This window comes from Leptinotarsa decemlineata, unplaced genomic scaffold (genome assembly GCF_025532065.1).
Source record: "Leptinotarsa decemlineata unplaced genomic scaffold, Ldec_3_MD MMD2_tig00026282_RagTag_RagTag, whole genome shotgun sequence".
In the NCBI taxonomy this organism is placed as follows: Eukaryota; Metazoa; Arthropoda; class Insecta; order Coleoptera; family Chrysomelidae; genus Leptinotarsa; species Leptinotarsa decemlineata.
The window spans coordinates 21,972,644-21,996,295 of NW_027412668.1; the positions used below are offsets into that span (position 1 = coordinate 21,972,644).

Consider the following 23,652-nt stretch of genomic DNA (forward strand, 5'->3'; position numbering starts at 1 on the left):
ATTTTAAACCGGGCTTTTGCGCACCCCTGTATATGATTTCATTGAGACCGCAGAGTCGGCACCAGAGTCACTTGACGCAACTGTACGTCGCGTATTCTTATCGATTTCTTCAGGAAAAAACACAAGCATTACAGTAAAATCCTCAAGTCGCTCTAAGAGCGGTACCTGTATTAAAGATGCGATTCACTGGAGATTAAATCCAATTGAAAAAACGTTGTCAGGAAGTTCATTCCACCTGACGCCGTTCTCCAAATAAAAGAGTTCCCAAACAATGGGGTTCGAGGTATACTGAGTTGAACCTCCGAACGATGAGCAGCCACAGTCCGTTGGGTATTTCTGATATGTACCGCTCTTGGTGGTATCAAATGTGTCAAGTCACTTGAACACTTTCCGTGAAAGTATCTATAGAAGATAAACAAATCTCTAACCCTTCTTCGATGTTCGGGACTATCAAGGTTGCAAGTGATGTTTGCATCTCCAATCAGGCGAATGACTCTTTTCTGGATAGAACTTAGCAGCTTCAGGGTATGCTTAGGGGTGGAACTCCATTCATGAGAACAGTACTCCAGAGAAGGTCTAATCTGGGCTTTATGAAGCATCAAATTTTGCTAAGGTGTGTATAGTTTTCTGTTTCAGAACAGTGTTCAAGTTTTTGATGAGCAGCCTTTGCAATTTCAGCGACATGATTGTGCCAAGACATATTGGTGTCCCTTTCAACCCCCAACAAACTTATCGAAGCAGAAAGCGAAATTGTCGGTCCGATGCCGGGGTTTTTGTGGTATTGAATTAAACCTGTTTACTTTCACCCAATTCCTCATTAAAATATGCAACCTCCTGCTGCCGGTGAAGATGTGCTGTCGTCAATGAAATTGCTACTAATCAAACTAATGTTTCAATTTGAAATAGTATGCTTCGATTAGGATATTGAGACTTCTGAATGTCGTGAATTGACGGTATTTTCGTGAGGTTATGTGAATCAGTGAAGCGTGACAATTTGTTTTTCTTTTCGGTCTATTGTAGTTTTTCGTTACATGGCTGGGTTTCATTTGATTGACATATTTATGTGAGTTGTCTCAGTAACACTAGGGGGCTAGTCACTTTTATAATCATTACATCAAATTAAAACTGTAAAACCAAATTCTTAAAATTTAGTCAATTTTTTATTCAATTGGTTCAATTTGGACAGTGATAGTGATTAAAATTGTGCGAATGTTGCATAACTAGGCCCCAAGTGTAACGTATGATTCAAGAATGGTGACAGATTGTAACTCCATCGCTCCTTAAAGAAGCGTTTTATCGCTGTAAAACTTTGTTTTGGTTTTTGAAGCCTAGCTTTCAATTTTTTTATCATTTCATCAGTTTGAAGAAAATTATCGCTAAAGGACTTTAAAAAAACCTGTTCAATGAAGGAGATACTTTCAACTTCGCCATTTCAGCCTCCAAGTAAGGTTGACATATATCCCAAAAATGGCATGAGAGGTCGAGTGAGCCGTCGTTTTATAGTTATTGCCATTCTCCTCAAAATTACGATCGAACATGTTAATTTGTTTACGTATCCTTCCTATACTATGTAGTTTATGAAATGTTCAAATGAATGACCACCTGCAGTCATAAAGTGATAACGATTTTGCGATAGAATAAGGAGTGAGAGAAGATGTCATCGTCCCTACTTGTGGTATCAATGTTTTCATCTGTTGAAAGAGCGCTGTTATGAATTGTGTTATAGGAGCCCGTTGTTTTTGGGCTGCCTTGTTAAAGCTGCAGTGAAAGACAGAGGACTAATCTTGTTCGGCGGTCGATGTTGAAGCTCAACTTTGAAACTTTAATAAAATTTGGTATTATTATTCAATATAGTTGCCTTCAAAGGTGATACAACGACTATAGCGGCCACACAATGTCTCGATACCATTTTTAGAGCACGATCTATCTTTAGCCTCAAAATAGGCCTCAGCTTTGACAATTACCATTCAATCGGTGATGAATTTATTTCCAGTGAGCATTCTCTTGAGGTGGGCCAGATCTGGAGAATACGGTGGATGCGGAAGCAATTCGAAGACCTATTTAGGCAATTTCGTCATTATTTTTATTGATTTGTGACACGTTGTATTCTCTTGATGAAACAGCACTTTCTTTTTCTTTGAGTGGGGCCGTTTTTTGCAATTTCGTCCTTCAAATGCTCTAATAACGCTATGTTATAGTTTTTATTGATGATTTCTCCCTTTTCAATATAATGGAGGAATATTATATACCATGCGCATCCCATAATACTGATACCATAACCTTATCAGCCGTCTTTGCATGCTTTGGAATTGGTTCACCATGTGCAGTTCACTCAGATAACGATCGTTTTTGATTCTGGTGTGAAATGATAAAGACATGTTTCATTGTCACATATCAATACATGAGTTCGGGTTTTTCATAGGGAAACATCTTCAAACACTGCTCATGATCATCAATTCGTTGTTGTTTTTGATCGAATGTGAGCTCACATGACACCTACTTTGAACAGAGCTTTCCCATACCCAAATATTCATGCATGATATGTCCCACATAGCTGAAGCTATCTCGATTAACTTCAGTTTACGGTCATCCAAAATTATTTTGGGGACTTCTTTGATGTACACGTATCTTTTGAAGGTTAGGGTTAACTGAAAATCATTTTGATTCAATACTAGTAGCGCCCTCTACGTATTAGCCTACGAACTTTTCAGTCCATCGTATACTTAGGTGTGCTCTTTAAAAAACAGTTGTGTTCGGCAATACATTTGTAGTTCAGCCTAGCACCTCTGATGAGACCAGTGGCGGGTTGAAATAGCTCTATCCAGTATTGGATAACAATAGCGTTGTTTTTTTGGTTCTAGTTTCAATTGAAAACGTCTTCTTCGTAGTGATTCCAGAAAGAAAATACGTCATCATCATAATTTTCCGCATAATTGGGCCATTCTGGTGAGCTCCGAAGTATGTTTTCTCAAAGACCGGTACACATGACATTTGACAGCGAAGAGTGGCATGAGAACTTTGAACAGTAACAAAAGTTCCTTCTCCAACATCTCATTGTTCACTTTCAGTTGAATCACTCTGTTGAAAATTAAGGGAGGTCAAGAGTTGAAAATTAGTCAAGTTCATCTCCTAAGGACATCAACTTGGGTGATGAAACTAGCTCCGAGAAAAGTGTTGCGGTTCCATTGTAGTACTGGTTTTAGATTTAATCTACGCTAGAGGTTCCAGTTCTATCGATCGTCAGCTCTCCTCTCATCAACATTTAGCTAAATAGTAAGAGAGCAGAGAAGCTAGATGGACTGCATATAGACTTGTGCACAATGCCAATTGCACACATCAATTTAATGCAGAGTGCAACAGACTATTGGTTGACAATGGAAGTCACAGCAATCTGGAAATGACCTCTGACTTCATGTCTCCAACTATCAACTACGAACTGCCTTATGAAGTACTGTTCTCGAGTAGAGAGGACTGGATCCTCCGGGAGAAGGAAATGTTAAGAGCAGATAGTTGTTGATTCGCAGACCTGTTGGGGGTCTGTCCTGGATCTGCGACCTAGGACCTGCGACCAACCTGCCTTGGAACCTATGCGACTGTATTTCAAGCGGAAATTTACGATATTGAATTGTGTGCGGAGACATTGGAAGAATCCAACTTCATACACAAGTCAATAAAAATATTCTCGGATAGTCAAGCAGCGTTGAAAGCTCTTGGCTCCTACCGAGCAACGTCTGAATTGGTAGTAAATTGCCAAAAACGACTCTACTGAATAGGAAGACTTAACATATTGTATCTGGTCTGGATTCCTGGCCATACTGGCCTGGAAGGCAATGAGGCTGCTGACTTCCTTGCAAAGGAGGGTGCAGCAAGGACATAACCTGTAATTGGCTTTAGGCTTTGCCAAACAAAGATTGAACACCTGGATGACAAGAAGATTTATGGGCATCTGACAGAATCTTCCAGGATTGGCTCATACCTTTCGAAGTTTGATATCAAACATTTGTTGGACTACAGTAGGGATGAACTGCGATGTCTAACAGGCCTTCTTACAGGTCACTGTCATTTGAATCATCATATGCAGAGACTTGGACTGTCGGAAGACAATGTGTGTCGCCTCTGTTTGGAAAATGATGAAACAGCAGAGCACATACTTTGTGCCTGCTCCGCTGGGGACCGAATCAGGTTTTTATAGTTCGGCAGAGCCGTACTCTTACCATCTGACCTTAAAGACCACTAACCATACAAACTAATCGGCATCGTTGAGAAGTTGGGTTTATTTGGTCAAGTGTGAATAGGTGTGAGCCACAATAAACCTTTGCGGGTTGGGGTGGAGGGTCGAATAGACCCATTCACTCTGTACCTAACCTAACCCAACTTAAACAAAATCAATAATTAAAATATATTATTTTCACAAAACTACTAGTGACAATTTCGAAATTCAAAGTCTCCTGTGAAGACGAATTCGAAGACTCACCTTCGCTTTGGGGTTAAAGTTTCGGAGCCACATCTGCTGGAAAAATGTGTCATTCCCATGTGTTTTTCTGAAATTTTGACAGTCCTATAACGGCTCTGATTCCTTTCGATAGGACATTCTATAGAAGAAATAACACAAATACTCTCAACAACTCTGCATTCTTAAAAAGATTTGCTGAACTTCATTGTTGAATTATTGATCTTGAAGCCACGTGAATGACATGAAAATATTTGAAACACAATTATGAAGTGAACATTTCTCACCTAAACAAAACCATTAATTAACTCATAACTTCAAGATATATATCTCAGACGAAAGTTGAGTTCAGAACACGTGTCTCTTGTTCGAAATTAATAAAGCCGTGAGCCGTACTTCCATGACAGCAGCGTTCACTGACAGGGCAAAATGCCGTCTCATGAAGTTGACTCACCGTGGGTGTTGAAAAATCCGCTAGTATACAGGCTGATTCACTGTGGATGGCACATTAGATGTTTCTGGTGAATCAGACAACGGATCACTTTTAAAATCTAACGGAGAGCACATTTGGACATTTCCTACCCAACTGAAAGTTTTTCGACAACGCGGTGTTGCCACTTCCATGAAAAAGTAGTAGAATTTTTTATTTTTCAAATAGATCATCCTGTATATAATATCACTTTTGGAATCTACAAAAATCATCCGACAACGTTTTTTTGATATTTTCCTCTACCTAACTGTTACCGTTATCGGTTATCTTTGACTTAAGGAATACTATGGTACCAAAATTTAGTTTGGAGTTGAGTGATACTTGGAGGCTTTTCACACTTCAGCGTAATCCCGTTTACTTCAATACAGAGTGGTAAAAAAGAAGCATTTATTTTATTTGCTTGAAAAAGTGACTGAAAGTTAATTTTTTCGATTGAAATACTCTATGTGCCATTACAAATTCAAAAAATTGTCAAAATTTGCTTTCTTTCTATGTATCATGCGTATACCTAACTTGTCAAGTTTCGGACTTATGAGCATTTATTTGTGAAAATGTCCCTTCAGAATGGTTCTCTCATTCGGCATTTTGTGAGCAGGTAATGATTACTGTTCGACAGTTACGTTGTAAAATTCTCCTGAAAATACTAACATTTTCGTCACCTTCACCTATTCAATGAGGTCAAATAGAATCGTAGACAAATACAATTCGGTGCATCTTAACTTAAATGCGGAAGTCACTCACTTAACACTCGCTCATTCACCTCTGTTTCTTCGTCCTGGTAAGTCCTAGTAGGCCAAAATTTTGTAAATACGTTCTTCTTAGGTATTGTATGCCCATATAGAAGAATTTTCAATTAGTCCAATTGAGGCTAAAAGGAGGCGGTTACGTATGAAAATTACCTTTTCATCACTGTTTCCCTGTACCACTATGATTTCAGGAGGCTGAAATTTTGTATGTGCAATACGAAAGGATGTTTCAATATGCCAATTGGGGAATCTCCCTGTTGGGGTGAAAGGGGGGTATTTACATATGAAAATTACCTTTTCATCACTGTTTCTTTGTACCGCTATATTTTCAGAGGCTGCAATTTCATATGTAGGTTCGTTTTATGTTGTAGATGTGCGATACGGAAGGATTTTCGAATATTCCCACTGCCCTTTCGTGGGGGTGAAAGGGGCGCAATTACATATTAAAATTACCTTTTCATTACTGTTTCTCTGTACCGCTATGATTTCAGAAGGCTGAAATTTTGTATGTGCAATACGAAAGGATGTTTCAATATGCCAATTGGGAAATCCCCCTGTGGGGGTGAAAGGGGGATGTTTGCATATGAAAATTACTTTTTCATCACTGTTTCTCTGTACTGCTTTATATCGCAGTCTGAAATGTTTTATGTAGGTTCGTTTTTTGTTGTAGATGTTCCGCGGGGGAAGAAGGCGCGCCTATAAAACAACATCATATTTTCATCGCTGTTTCTTCTTGCCCTTAAATTTCCGGTGGGTGAATTTATATTTAGTATCAGCATGACACCCGTGCGGAGCCGGGGTAGCTCGCTCCTTTTTCATATAATCTTAATAGTACTTGTTTTCCAGAATGAATTGCAAAATTTATTTTTATATATTTCATACAAAATTTTTCTTCAGTTACCTAATTATTTTTTTTTCACAGATATCATCAAGATGTTGCAAGCGTCATCTACCTGAAATCTCAAAAACCCCGACATTGAATAACTATCTATTTGGAAAACAACTCTCATGTAAGTATGAAGTTATAGTTTGAATAATTTAAACTTTTTTTCCAATACAGGTGGTCCGGAAAGTTTAAACTTTCAGATTTTTCATTCAATTACCCCACAACTCACGACCACACCTAACACGAGTGAGATAAAAAAATTGTTTACAGTCGCAATGGATCGAAATGAAAAAAAGCAGAGATGAAATTGATACAAATCAATGCCTTTTAGCTTTCTACTTTTTTATCATGATGAAAAGATTTGGGAAACTTTTACAAAGATGTGTAGAGCATACACAAAAGTTATTTTCAAACATATGTAAAAAAATACACTAAAATTACGTTGTTAATATTCCAAACTTTCGTAATGAATCTGAAACGTTATTCGCAGTTATAGCTTGTCAAATGTAGGAAGCGACTTTAAAGACTTGGCTTAGGATCTCTGCACGTGGCAGAAAACCCTTAAAGACGATCTAAGCTCAGTCTTGACAATCTTGTAGTGCCCACTTCGGTGAAGTATAGTACCAGTCAAAAGTCTGTGTTCTAAAAAAATGGCATTCGAATCGAAATTGAAACGAAAATTTTTGTGTGGTTAAGCGAGAGAAGCGAGAAAAAAAATTCCCACTTCACGCCGCATACATAAAAAATTCGTTGACGAAAATGGTTACAAGGGATCTTGTGAGTCTCTGAAGGAAGTCATGAAAGGAAAAAGAAAAAAAAAGAAAATTTCTTGTGCAAAAACCGCTGATTCAGCAGTTGCGAAGATATTTTCTTTCAAACATAAAGAAATACCGTGAAGACGGTCGAACAATAATTTATATGGATGAAACATATATCCATGCTCCACATGCACATAAGAAGAGTTGAAATTATGATTTGAATGTAGAGTTGCCTGCACCTATTTCAAAAGAGCAGGGACTTATAATTGTGAATGCAGGAGGAGAAAATGGATTTGTGAAAAATTCATATCTAAAATTGAAATCCAATACAAAATCGGACGACTATCATAGCGAAATGAATTGCGACAGTCACAGAAAGTAGTTTCAAGAAATATCGGTTATATTACCAATCTTTCAGAAAATAGCTTTTGGTTATAGACAATGCCCCATACCATAAAGTTCAGTATGAGAATTGCCCAAACGTGTCCTCGAGGAAAGATGAGAGTAAAGAATGGTTGAGATGACGGATTATACATTTTTACAGCTGATAAGCTAGAATTTGATCTCTATATCATCATTAAAATCCATAAATCACGATTCAAGTTGTATAAAATTGATCGGATTATGGAAAATCATGTACACACTGTACTCAGATTTCCTCCGTATCATCCAGATTTAAAACCAATATAATTAGTATGGACATCACTGAAACAATATGCGGCTGATAAAAATGTAGACTTCCATTTCGAATCCGTTGAAAGTTTATGTGACGAATTCTTCACTTCGTTTTCTCAAGAGCAATGGAAAAAACGTCTCGAAGAATTTTATGCTTCGAAGGAACATGCTCTTGATTTTGCAATAATCAAATTCATCATGAATGTTCAAGGCGATAGTGACAACGATAGTATCAGTGAGGATAGTGATAACTACAAGCGATTCCGATCTGTCCAGAGTCGAGTCTTCGTAGTTTTTCGATCATAACTTCAATTACTTATACTTTTGTTTGGATTCATTCATATTGATAAATATAATGTATCCCAATAGATTTTCATTTTGAAATTTAATCTTCAACCCAAATAAATTAAATTTTAATTCTACTTTCCTTAATAAACTCGAAATTGAATGCAATACAGACTGCTGAAAAACAAACCCATCTGAATTCAATTACGTGAATACCACATAACCATACTACGGAAATAGTTTTATTGTTGATTGTTGTAGTATAAACAGTTCAGATTTATTATATATTGAATATAATGAAATACGAAGATTTAGAGTTGGAAAATACACCTCCAGAAATTGTTCAGAAAGTAATAGATGTTTGCAATAAGCACATCCAGAGAAAAATATGAAATCGCTTACAGAAACTTTATGGACTGGAAAATGAAAGCCAAAGTAAATTCCTGTTCCGAAAATACCTTGTTAGTTTATTTTGAAGAGTTGTCAAGAAGATTGAGATCATCAACATTTCTCAGTACTCGATGCTGAGGAGTACCTGAATTATTGAAAACTGTTTTGATATATCACGATACGTAAAATTACGTTCATTTTTAAAACGCAAATCTGAAAAATATGCTACCCATGAAAAGTATTTGCTGATGAAGATATGAATTGGAAATGTTTGAATTGTTATCGAACAATGAATGTTTGGTTTTGATTTCAGGCTGCTTTAGCTATTGGCCTTATAGGGGCATGCCGTTGTGATGAATTTCGAAAAGTAAAAATCTATGACATGGAAGATCTTAACTCTGCCCTTTTAATAAAATTACCCGATACTAAAACCAAGGTTCCTAGAAATTTCACAATCCCAGAAGAATTCTACCACATTTACAAAAAATATATGAAGCTTCGACCATGCACAAATGAAACACGTTTTTTTTAATTACAAAAATAGCAAATGTACGAAACAGTCTGTGGGGATGAATAAATTTGGCACCATGGCGAAAAGAATAGAAAAATTTTTGCAATTACCGAACCCTGAATCATATACTGACCACTGTTTCCGAAGGTCATCTGCGACTATTTTAGTTAATGCAGGGGAAGATCTTTCAACTTTAAAACGCCATGGGGGTTGGAAATCCAGCAATGCTGCTGAATCTTATATCGACAACTCCATAGCTAACAAAATGAAAATTTCAAAAATTACCTATAGTAGAATCCATTCAGCCTCCAGCGCCATTAGAACCTGAACACAACAATGCTTTGGAAGCTCAGTACGTTTCCCTATCAACTTCAAACGCAGCTAATATTTCAATTACCGAAAACATGTTGAAACAAAACGACATACCAGGAATTACTTTACAAAATTGTCCAAATATAACTGTTAATTACTATTTTGAATAAAATATAAAAATGAATTAATGACATACAAGTATTATTATATATGTACAGTGTACAATGCGTAAGAAATATGTCGTTTTTCTCATTTGTTGTAAAATATACTATTTATTTCTTTTTTCAAAACAGCCAATATTTTGGCTGTTTTGAAACGGCCAGAATGCTGGGGTGCTTTTTACAAGTGGTTTCATTTTACAGGCGTCAAAAAATATATAGTCAATTGACTTTTTGGCATGGATTTTTTATTTTCCGTTAATTATACTCCAGCAGATTCTATTTCACTTCAGCTTTGTTTATTTTTCAGATCAGGAGAGGCTAAATACTCGAAGAAGAGCAAAAAATATTGAATTTTTCTCAAATGATGTCTTTCAAAAATAGTACATTTGATACGTACATAATAACTATGATACTAATGTTAAAGTTGTTTCTGATTCATATAAAAATAAATGGAACAGGAGGGACTGAGACAAAACGTAGATATAATATACTGCAACTGATCAATTAATTGCAGTAAACACGCCTTAAAAGAAAAATTCTTTGAAAGCAGCTGCAAGTTTTTGACAGTACGGAATAGTTTCTGTAGTTCTTCAATCATGAAAGTTTCAACAGATCTCTGACAAAAATTTCTTATGATTTTGTTTTTATTATGAAAAGCGGGTGTGGTATCACATTCAGTAAAATCATGAATGAAAAAGAGATGTTTTGCTGAAATACTACTTTCATATTACTTTGGAAAGACAGTAGCCTGATGGGTTGATGTGTCTACTTCGCTCCACTCACTCAATCGGCCGTTGTGTGAACCGGTGGTTCGAGCCGCAAGGCCGGACGATCGATTTTCACTTTCTATCGTCCAACCCGTGTTGGGAATCATACGTTGAAAGATAAGACCTCGTTAGTCTTGAACTCGCACAAGTTTCGAATTTTGAGAGTTGTTGTTCGTAGGGGCGACAGCTGATTAACAGAAAAACACATTTTTTTTTGGAAGATTTTTGGAAATACAGTCATCGTGACAGGAGCAAAACTGTCTTCACGGTGACCTAAATCAGCAATTTTGGTTTCGTGTTTACATTTTCAAAATGGTGCTGATAAGGAGATGAGTGTTGTCGCACGAAATTTTGAAGTACACCAGGAGTTCGATATTTTGCATATGGGTGAAATTTGTTTCAAACTGTTTTCTTGCATTATATTTGAAAGTAGTTCGAAAACAGTTGTTGTAGATGAACTTTTTCGGACGAACTTTTCCTTTCGTTTTATATCTGAGAGGAATGTGTAATTCAAGTTCACTAGTTTTATACTTTCTTTGGAAGTTCCCAGGCTTTTTTAAAATGAAGAAGAACTATAAAACCAAAAAACTTTGTTTCAAGAACTAATCTCTTTTAAAAAATGTATCTCTTTCACAATCAGAATGAAAGATAATAGTGAACTGGTTGATTAAACCTACGAACAGAATGATTCATTTCCTTGCAAATTCCTATAACTGGAATCCTATTGTCACTCACAAGTTTGACCTTCACGGAAATTATAAATGTATGATTCCAAGATTAAAATCTTGATACAAAAAAAAGTGGGAATCTTCTAAAGAAAGGAGGGAAGCAATTAATTTCAAAAAATTAACTCTATACAAAGATGTGTAGATCACGCAAATAAGTAACTTTCAGACACAAACTGAAAGAAAAAAGCCCTCTCTAAAAAACTATTTTTATATAAACATTGAATCAAACCAAAGAAAAATACTTTCGAAACAAATACTTTTATATAAACGTTGGATTATACGAAAAACACTTTTCTATATTCCGTTTGTATTCCAAATATTCGTATAGAATCGAATCAGATATCATTCACAGGATTTCTACACAATATAATTATTGAAAGAAGTAAAATTTCACTTACATGGAATACTGTCATCCTCACTGCTAGACATACGATGTTTCGCCGTAAGAAATGCCGTAGCAAATGCGGATAACATTATGAGAAAAAACATGAATCACTCCTAAAAATATAACCCTTTCAATTTATCCATAATTAAACTCGACAAAGTTCAACAATAAAAACTTTTAGAGACAAATTTTAAATCCACCGACATGAATGTCCTGAAGTTTTGGAATTCTTTAGTGAGATTAGAATATGCCAGCGACGATAAAGGGATGTTGTAAGACGAAGAGGCGTTATTATGGAGAAAATTAAATTCTAGGTATTCTTGTCAAGCGTTCGCATCTAATAGTCATTGTGTCAAACTGGAGGAAAATAGATATTTCACTGCATTCATCACTCTCTGTGAATTATGTGATTGTGGTGCATGTATAATTGAAGCTTTTGTATTGCATCTCCTGTGGATATTTGATAACTGTTTATTTCCACCGAACTTACTTTCAATGACGTAGCAAGTACTGGAAATGTGCTGATACGATAAACTAAAATTTCAGAATAGCAGGCTTTGCTGACAACAGCACAATTGTCTCGTTATTCCATTCGGATTTCATGATATCGTCTGCAAATTCAACTGCAGATACAAATCTTTACTGGTAGCGGGAGGTTGCAAATCTTAATGAGGGTCCAAAGTGATTTGGGGTGAAACTAACCCGGTTCAACGGATTTCTCCAAAAAGATAAATGTTTCCAAATCGGATATAATAATTTCAGGACAGACAATTCCACGTTCTGCTTCGATAAATTTGTTGGAGGTTAAAATGGACACCAATGTATCTTGGCACAATCATGTCGCTGGAATTGCAAAGGCTGCTTCTCAAAAGCTCGGAACACTGTTCCTAACCAGAAAACGGTACACAGCTCAGCAACGTTTGATGCTTTATAAAGCTCAGATCAGACCTTCTTTGGAGTATTGCTCTTATGTATGGAGCTCCACCCCTAATACTCTAAAACTGCTGGATTCCATTCAGAAATGTGTCACTCGCCTGATTGGAGACACGAACATCATTTGCAACTTTAGGTTGCAGACATGAAATACGTTAGATATGAAATACGACTAAATTGGGTGAGACTCTGGTAATAATTCTCATCTAAATCAAAAAAATCATTATTCATCAATCCCCCCACTCTCCCTAAAAGTATCCCTCACATAGACAACTTCAACTTTTCAAGATTTTACGCCACTACCATCACACGAATGAAAATGAATCATGGTAAGTTTCCTGCACATCTGGCAAAAATAGGCATTGATGTGAATCCATTATGCTCATGTGACAAATTTTCTTTAGCGGATATAAATCACATCCTATTCACATGTCCCAACTCCGAACTGTACCAGACGGATTTCTTAAATAATTTGCTTTCCTCGAATGTTTTGTTTCCAACCAATAGTCCTTTTAGCTACACTTGATGACTCAATGAAAAAATATACAATATAATTCTAACAAAATCAAATCTAAAATATCAATGATGCCCGGAGGGGAAGGGGGTTACAAAATACTCATGTAGTTTTTTGATTCAAGAAACTTCCTGCTAATGGAATGTAGCCAAGAGCATTGATTTTTATTGAATAAATATAAAGAATTGCAATTATATTCTGCGACTCAAATTTATAAATGGCAACGTTGTATACAGAGAGATGTTTGTGGGGAGATATGAATATTGGCAACATTCGTTGAATAATATCTAGAGTGAATCTAGATAAACAAAAGAAGAATAACTAATACACTTTCTATAAATTCAATACATTCCTAAGAAGTTAAAATATAGTCGACGTCACAATATTATGTATCTGCATTTCTAGGAAAAGGATTAACGGTGAATAAAAAAAATATATCAGGTTGAACCCAAGGGATTTGTTCAATTACTGAAACAAAATAAATATCATTATAAATCAATTTAGTTTTGTGCTCTGAACTGTGAGAAATATGGAAAGTGGAAGCAGTCAAAGCAAACGCAGACGTCCAAATTCATCTGAAAGAAATAACTATTACATATAATATGTATCTTGGGCTCATGAACAGAATGGAAATATGTTGCATAATGACGTAGTTAATCTGTGTAGGGATTTAAATGAAATGTCAATGAGAAGTGTTCACAGAATTCTCGAAACCTTTAAAGAAAATGAAGGTAAATGTGATAATGTATTGAACTTAGAGGAAGAAAATAAATTCAGCTTGATGATTGCACCACATACGTTATTCGTAGGAAAAAAATTCGATTCGTTGTCATTCCGAAATGAAATACCAAACTTGAAAAAGTCTCAGCGGAAATGAGTTCCGATGAAGCGATGCCCAAAATATCACGTGTTTCATTGCGCACATTAAGGCAAATGAACATTGAATTCATTAAAAGAGGTAGGAAAGAAAAAAAATTGTAGCGGCGGAGAAATTACTTGAAAAAAATCCGAGAGTTTCGTCTTGAAGGTAGGAAGATTCATAATTCAGATGAGACTTGGTTTAATCAAGGCTATACTGTCCCAAAGGTATGGCAATATTTTAAAATGAAAAGTTGTCGACAAGCTTTTATTGAAGGCTTCTCAACAGGAGTGGAAGCGCCAGCTGACAAAGGACGGTGACTCATAATAACTCATATAGGCAGCGATTCGTGTTTTTTGAAAAGTGGCTTGTTATGCTTCGAGTCCAAAAAAACTAGCGACTAACACGAGAAAATGGACGCCAAAAGTTGGAAATTTGATTTTAAAAAAATGTATCAAACTTTGAACCGAACTTTGTCGTCGTCATAGACAATGCCTCCTACTACAGCAAACAATTGAAGCAGTCACCAACAACTGCCTGGCGAAAAACTAATATCATCAGCTGGCGACAATGATATGTTAAAAGTCCAATTACTTAATATTGCAAGGAAACATATACTTCAGTTGAAGAAATATGCTGTCGACGAAATGGCTAGTGACAGGAACATAATTGTACACCGCCTCTTTTCTTACCATTTATAGTAAGATTCAACCTACATGTTCCTTTAGATAAAATCATTACTAATAATATACTGGAAATCGCCAGTTGAAAGGTAAGACCTCATTGGCTACTAATTAGCAAAAATTTCTACTTTTTAGGGTTGTCGTTCGTAAGGGGGCCTCGGCTGGTTATTGGTAAAACATATTGTTTTGAACAGAATGTGTTGAAATAGTTTGCATTTCAAATTATGGGAACATTAATGAAATATGAAAAACATTTCTGTTTATAGCAAAAGAGAAGATTTTTTATGTTGTTTCGGCTCTATTTTAGATTACTGTACTAAGAATTCCAGATTTGTAGAATTGCCAACTTTGCAGGATTCCAAATCTAAATCTGACCAAAACATGTGAAACGGAAGTTTCAAATACTTTTCACTTCGGCAAAATCGCATCTTTGAGGCTGTAATTTGACATGACCTTCAGCGCCCTTCATTTACAAAATAAAATTTGTGCAAAACAATATATATTTTTTTTTTTAATAACGAGCAAAATGCGTCGTTGAAACTGACATTTGTATCAATAAATTTCTCTTATCGGGAGCTACATTTAACAATTTTCGAAACGAAACATCGATTTCTTAATTTTTCTCCTCCTCCTAAAATAACCCCGCGAATTTTGAAAAATGGAGAATAATCTATATACTGATGATTCAACTATTTGTAATACCAAAATTCTTTGTAAATTACCTCTGATCATATTCAATCTATCATCTATGATAGTGCCAGGTGGGGTGGAGAAATGAATTGGGATAAAACGTATCATATGTAAAAAGTACTTTTTGCACTACATTTCATTCAACACATGACGTTCCTGGCGGTACGTTATATAAATTTCATATTATTTTTTGTATCAGTCTGAGAATATTCAGCGTTATGAGATGATCCTGTACCCCTTCATACCGAATAGATGCAATAGTGTAGATAACGTTGATGAATTAAATGAACTGATGGATGTAGCCACTACGTGGTAGGAAATCATCATGGAAAATGATAATTGAAACTGTCTATGGTTTTTACCACTTTCATTTGTATTGCTTCAAACTTATACATTGATGTATAACATTCATATACATTATACATATATATCAATGTATAACTTTAAAAATGTCCTTAGAGGACGAAACTGCAGTAACATTAGTTAAAAATAAAAGTGGTGAAAAACATAGAAAGTTTCAATTCCCATTTTTCTTGAATTCAATTACCAGTCTGTAGTCACGGTTATTTCAATACAACTAATTACTTGAAACAACTCAATATGAATTTGCTATTCACATGAAAAATGATTTATAAATTGAAATATGTAGATCACAAAATGACATACATCACAATGTGTCAATTTACCTAGAGTACTCACATTTATTCACAAAGTACAAGTATTCCACTAATTTACGTGAAAATTTCAGCCCTTGACATGTTGGAGTTACATTTTTGAGGAGAAAAGTTTTTGGATCCTAATTGAGCTATTATATTTTTTTGTTGGTGTGTATTTCCATATACATACTCTTAAAATAACTTACTCCTTGGGTGCCATTTTGGGGCTGCAAAAAAAACGATATTTTGTTTCGAGGGTTTTGGAATACAGGTCTCAATAAAGAAAATTCATTGATACTAACCGCTCCTGGGATGCATCCAGGATATCAATTACAACGATACATTTTGCTCGTTATTTGCGATCACAAAATAATAATAATAATAATAATAATATTTATTTCAGAATATCAATACAAAGAATGATACAAAATTTCGATATATAATGAAATAAATATGGTTGAACTCCACGAGGGTTTCCCCTGTATGTGGAGGGGGTAGGAATAATTTAATAACTACGGATATATTAGCAAATTATTACATATTGACACAATAACACAGTCTGCACAGTCACACACACATATTCACGATAATTATACTCACTTATATGAAGACTATTCACAATACAACATTAATAAAATCCGAGGAGGATTACATTAAAATTTATTATGAGATTTCATTTAATAGCTTTCCGAGTACACATTTACACTCAAAGGGACAGTCTATCTAGTAATGATTTTTCAGGTCAATGTACTGGTGGATTTTTTTCCGTGGTTGGGCGTTTATCCAGGCAATCAATTGCTTGTGAAATGAATATATAGAATTTACTAATTTCAGTTCATTAGGTATCATATTGTAGCATCGAGGCGCCAAATAGGTGTAATTTCTCATTAGGGTGTTTTTTTCGGGTCTAGGTATTGTGAGTATATAGTTCCTATTTCGAGTATCATGTACATGGCTACTACTAGTCGCCGTTGTTTTGTTTTTGTGTAGATTAAGAACTATTTTCAAGAAGAATAGCTGTCTGACATCCATTACTTTGGTTTCATTGTATAACATTTCCGTTGGATGGTCTTGTGGCTTACGGAAAATAACTTTGAGAATTCTCTTTTGTATCATTTCCAGCGGAGACAGATGATTGGAATATGCTGCTCCCCATGCAATTATACCGTAATTAATGAGGCTTTGTACAAAGGCATAGTATAGTGTTCTCATTTGTTGGATGTTGAGAATATTATTGTAATACCTCATTCTATAAAGCACATACCGGAGTTTCTTTACAGTGGCATTTATATGGTCCTTCCATTTCAAGTGTGGATCTACAATGATACCTAAGTATTTTATATTATCTGCTGTGGATATTTTCACTACTTCCTTATCACTCAAAGTAATACTGAGGGATTTATATGTTGGAAGAAATTTGGGGTATGAGGTGAAGGGAATGAAAATGGTTTTGTCAAAATTTATTGTTAGTAGACGACTACTGAACCATTGGGTAACTTGTTTGAAATCTGTTTCTGCAATACTCTTTAACTCTATACAGTTCTCTGCAGTATATAGTATAGCGGTGTCGTCTGCGTAGCTGATAATATCTCCTTTGACTAGCTGCATATATAAGTCGTTGAGGTAAATGTTGAAATCTCTGAAGTATTGGTGAAGCTAAAAAGGGGCCGAAACAGCATTGAATCAACTAGACTATTTTCGACATTTCAGAATGTTCCCGTATGTTATAGTATGTAGTGGAACGTTGTCGAGTACTCTTGAAAGACCTGGATTGTTCTAGAGATTTCTAGAAAGCTAAAGTCTCAGCTTTCATGTCTTCGAAGGCTTACCATTCAGGTAAAATTCAGAACATTCTTCTCAGAAGGAGGATAGAGGGCTATAATACAATATAACTCCACATATATTCAGTGGGCATAATTGAAAACTGGCTCTAAATCAAAGTAACCAAAAGAACAATTTGTTCAGGCGAGTATCGACTCACCTACACTGTAGGTCAATGGACTGTAACCTATCAGAAAACTACTACTCTCCTGGCTAACACCACGAAGGGCGTTAAACTTTAATGTATAAGTTTGAAAATGTCCTTAAAGGACGAAAATGCAGTAACGTTAGTTACAAATAAAAGTGGTTGAAACATATAAAGTTTCAATTTTCTTCTCTTCATTATGATTTCGTACCACGTAGTAACGGTATAACGCCCTTCGTGGTAATATCACGAAGGGCGTTGGATTATAATCGACACACTGGCCTGAACAAATTATTCTTTAAGTTTATTTCGATACGATTCCCTTGATTATTCAATCTGTGATGTTCCAGGATATTATCGAACGTTCCAGACTGTTGAAAAAAAGTTCTGTTGAAATCTGTTTTTTCCGTTAACCAGCTGTCGCATCCCTACAATCGACGACAACCCTGAAAATTCGAAACTTGTCCGAACTTGAGATTGACAAGGTCTTACCTTTCAATGTATGATTCCCACCACGGGTTACAGGATTGGCAGTGAAATCGTCGATCGTGTGAAACCACTGTTTCACCTTACGTCGGTTGAATGAGTTGAACAAAGAACTAACCGCAACGCAACCGGCTATCGTCAAGCCAGACTATTACCGAACATTGCAGAATTTTTCAAGATATCATAGAATCTCGTGGAATGCTTTTGAATATTCTCGAAGGTTCTGGAATGTTCTAGGGATTTCTGAAGATGAACGAAACTGCTATCCTTTAATTCTCTAGGAGTACGCCGTTCAGGTAAGAAGTAGATTCTTGTTGGGTGAGAGATAGAAGGCTACTACACCATATAAGTCCACTGGACGTTCCATATTGGTCTGTGATGTTACTAGATGTTTCATTCAAGACATTCCTGATTACAAGAAATTTTCGGATGTTCTGGAATATAGTGGAGATAGTTCTGGACTGTTCTAGGAATATCTAGAAGACAAAATTAATAGCCCAAATTTTTTTTCAAGGACTGAATACACGCACTACAAGAAAATCCTTAAGGCACTCTAAGCGATTCATATTGGATTAGAATCGCTAAAGAATAAATTAATTCGAAAAAACGTTTTTAGGAAGTTTATTCCACATAATCGTAGTTCTCTGAATAAAATGGTTCTAAACCAGTGAAGTTCGAAGTGTACTGAGTTGAACCTCAAAACGATGAGCACCAAGTATTTCTGGTATCTATCGCTCTTGGTGAAATAAAATGTGCCGAGTATCTATAGAAGTGAGACAAATCCCCAACCTTTCTTCGATGTTTCAGACTATCGAGTTGCACGTGAGGTCTCCAATCAGGCGGATAGCTCTTTTTTGGATGAAATCTAGCAGCTTCAAGGTATGCTGAGGGGCGGGGCTCCAAAGACAGTCCGATCTGAGTTTTATAAAGCATCAAAAGTTGCTGAGGTGTGTACAGTTTTCTGGTTCGGAACAGTGTTCTGTGCACAAATAATGAGCCTCACAGTCAATTTAATGGAAGCAGATAACACCACCTGTTTCAGATTTTTCAACAAATAGAATAAAATTAACTTCACTAACAGACTAAAGGAACAAAATTGGGTTGAAGCATACAGTCATAGCATAGTATCAGTTGACTTGCACTGGAATTCTTTCATTAGCAATTTTATGAATATCTCTAATGAATGTTTCAAAAAGGTGCGAGTAAAACAAAACAATAAGAAAACCATGGTAAATGATGACGTACGCAAGTATAAACATAGATTAGATATTTTACTAATTCTCTCGAGAAATGTCCCAATTTTTAAAGAGCAGTATAATGAAGCAAAAATTGAAAATAACGATCTTTTAATAAAAGCAAAAAAGACTTGAATCACAAAAAAATTCAGGAGTCTGATAACAAAACAAAGTGCATGTGGAGTATATGTAAAGAATTGACAGGGAAAAACAACATTTCAGAATGTAAAATTAAAGGGAAACCTGAAGTAATCACAGTTGAATACGATAAATATTCATTGAACATTGTACCCCAAATGATGAAAGATATTCCTGATGTTCCATCTTTCAATAATATTACAGAAAATGATAAGTCGCTATACTTAAAAAAGTTACACCAAATGATATCATAGAATTAGGACATAAAATAAAAAATAAACAAAGTGGTAATGAGAGAGAATATGGTTTACATAAAAGAAGTTCTAGATCTAGCTTATATTTCCTAAACAACTGAAGCTGTCTTTGTTGAAACCTATTTACAAAAAGGGTGATGTGTAAGTGATGGAAAATTACAGACCCATAAGTATACCACCAAGTTTTGCGAAAATATTTGAATTGGCATATTATACACAATTAATTGACTTCTTCAATCAATACAACATGTTTAGTAAAAATCAACATGGGTATATCCAAGGAAAGTCAACAATGTCGGCCATTTTTCAGTTTACCCAAAATATATTATATTTCATGGAAAGAAGTCACTAGCCTTGGGAATGTTTTTGGACCTTTCCAAGGCTTATGATTGTTTGGATAGAAACCTGTTGACTAGAGAGATATGGTGTTAAAGGGACTACTCTGAAATGGGCTAAATCTTATCTCACTGAACGAACTCAAAGAGTGTGCATTAAGAATCAAGGAAAAATGTATAAATCTGAAATATCATCATCAAATATCGGAATACTACAAGGTAGTATTATCGGTCCAATATTTTTCATAATTTTCATGAATGATCTATGTGCAACCAGTATTGAAGAAGATCAGTTTATTACAAATTATGCTGATGACACAAACCTTTTATGCGGGGATTATAATTTTCCTGATCTTATGCGAAATGCAATTAATCTATTTGGCGGTACCAAACATTGGTTTGAAAGTAATAAATTGTTTCTTAATGAATTAAAAACTAATACGATACTGTTTTGTCCAAGACAGCTACAGATAGAACGTCCACCAAGCATAGATATGAATAATAGAAAGAGAGAGATAGCTCCTTGTACTAAATTCTTAGGTGTTTACATTGATGAATATTTGGGCTGTTCTGAGCAAATAACAAAATAAATGAAACTGAATTCAGTCGTGTTTGCCATGAGAACTCTCAATACATCTCTAAATTTCAGTTCAATGAAAATTATGTATCATGCAAACTTTGAAGCAGCTGCTGAATATGGCATCATGTTTTGGGGACGCAGTTCTGATATGGAAAAAGTGTTTATCATTCAGAAGAGAACGTTTCAGGAGGACTTTCTTTCAGTTTGTGTCTGAAAGTTACTTCTTTGCATGATCTACACATCCATGTATAGAGTTATTTATTTTCAAATTGATTACTTCTTCCTTTCTTTGGAAGATTCTCTCATCCCTTTTTTGTATCAGATGGAGTAGTAGAAAGCCAAAAACTTCCTTTCCCAAAAATTAATCACTCTTAAAAATATAACCCCTTCAATTCAAATAAGATTCCTCTTGGCTGGGATTAAATCAAATAGGTGAATGAATGTCATTACGATGTCATCGATGACATAAGCAGATCAAGCTTTTTCCGTGACATTCAAAATCGTAATTCATGAATGAAGTATGTGTATTTTCTATAATGTTATCTAATTTGGTACTGAAGAGCCTTAGGGCAAGTGTCTTAAGGCCAAACATCGGTGTATACCAGTGAGGGTGACAGTGTTCTATGTGAGTACAATTTATTACCATCCATTCAAAGTAGAACTCATGTGAATGATATCTGATTCTTATTCCACAACAAATGTTCGATATACAAACTGAGTAGAGAAAAGTATCTTCTGTATAATTCAGTGTTCATATAGAAGTATTTGTTTCGAAAGATTTTTTTTTTCGTGTAATTAAGTGTTTATATGAAAGTAGCTGTTTCAGGAGGACTTTCTTTCAGTTTGTGTCTGAAAGTTACTTCTCTGCATGATCTACACATCCATGTATAGAGTTACTTATTTTCAAATTGATTACTTCCTTCCTTTCTTTGGAAGATTCTCTCATCCCTTTTTTTGTATCAGATGGAGTAGTGAAAAGCCAAAAACTTCCTTTCCCAAAAATTAATCACTCCTAAAAATATAACCCCTTCAATTCAGAACGTTAAGAATAATCTTAAATATGCCATATAAGGAATCATGCAGAAGTATTTTCCGATCAAACAATATATCGACCATTTATGCAATTTATATTTATGAATGTTCAATGTTCTTTTTTTAAAATAAATCTTTGTTTATTATAAATTACATCCCTCACAAATATGAAACTAGGACTAGAAATATCAACTACCCTGTTCACAGACTCACGGTAACTGAAAATAGCCTACAATACATGTGCATTAGATTGTTCAATAAATTACTAGATGGAATAAAAGCATTGGTCAGCATTAATAAATTCAAAAGAGAAATAAAAAAGTACTCATACATCTGGAACCTTGCGGAGTATTTCAATCATAATTTTTAAAATTATCTTCATTTGTGCATCTTATATTCCTATTTACACAAGATTATTGTGTCTTGTAACCCTCAATGACGTCATTTCATTATATGTTCTCATTATATGTTTATTGTATTGTTGACATATTCTGAAATAAAGATGATTTGTATTATTAATAAATTGATGGATGTAGCCGTTACTACGTGGTGGGAAATCATAATGAAAAAAATAAAAATGAAACTTTCTATGTTTTTTACCACTTTCATCAATGAATAATAGAAATAATAGTAATGATAAAAGTAGTAAAAACCATAAAAAGCTTCATTTTTCTTTTCTTCATCAGTGTTCTAAGCTTTTGAGAAGCAGCCTTTGCAATTCCAGTGACATGATTGTGCCAAGACATATTGGCGTCCATTTCAACCAACAAACTTGTCGAAGCAGAAAGCCGAATTGTTTGTCCAGACATTATTACATCCGGTTCGGAGATATTCATCTTTTTGAAGAAAATCGATGCCTCGGTTTTTGCGGCATTGAATTGAACTTGGTTAGTTTCACCACAATGCAAAATCACTTCTACATCCTCATTAAGATATACAACCTCCTGCTGCCCGTGAATATGTACATCCGCAGCAGATATCCTTGAATTCAAATGGAATAACAACACAAGTATGCTGTCGTCAGCAAAGCAATATATTTGATTCTTCGTTTCTTCCAATGAGTCGTTGATATAAGATAAAAAGAATGATGAAGACAACATGGATCCCTAGGAAACACCAGTGATGGTAAAATTATTCGAGAGATATCCAACGATGGCCACTTGCACGGAACGTTCTGTCAGGAAACTGAAAAACCATACACAAAAATGAAATGACAAGTCATATCATCGAAATTTGTCCAGCAAATCCTCATGTCACATAAGGTCAATGGACTTGGAAATATCAAGAGCAACAGCTCACGACTTTCCATATCTCTCGATTGCGTTATTCCAAATATGGGTAACATACGATATAAGATCGCCTGTTGATTTTTGTTTGCGAAAGTTATATTGATGATCGCTCAAGATAATGAAGCCTTTCAAATATTCAAAGATATGGTAGTTTACTGTTTCCTTAATGATTTTTTATATCACTGATAGCAAAGCGAGTGGTCTATAGTTATTTTTAAGATTTATTTTGCCTGAACGCGAGAGATCTTTCAATAAGAAGGAAAAACCCCTTCCTTGTAAGACAGTTTAAAAAGTCTGCAAAATACTGGTGCGAGTTCTTTTGCACATATGATTAAAAGCACGCTATTTAAATGAAAATGAAAACCTTTTTCAAGAATAGAGGATAAACGGTAACAAAATATAACTACTTTCATCGCTTCACAATGATCTGAGATGTTTCTTAATGTTTCTGGTCGTTA

General features: G+C 35.1%; 1 protein-coding gene and 1 long non-coding RNA gene across 2 annotated transcripts in view; one reads left to right on the plus strand and one right to left on the minus strand.

The window, feature by feature from the left end:
• The window catches only part of LOC111507286 (uncharacterized), a 495,004-nt gene that overhangs the window by 202,670 nt on the left and 268,682 nt on the right, over nt 1–23,652 (plus strand). Inside the window, exon 3 of the mRNA XM_074180055.1 lies at nt 6,609–6,696. The gene's annotated coding sequence lies outside the window, so the exon portion shown is untranslated. The remainder of the gene's footprint in view (nt 1–6,608; nt 6,697–23,652) is intronic.
• The window catches only part of LOC141484738 (uncharacterized), a 64,857-nt gene that overhangs the window by 24,186 nt on the left and 17,019 nt on the right, over nt 1–23,652 (minus strand). The window lies entirely within an intron of this gene.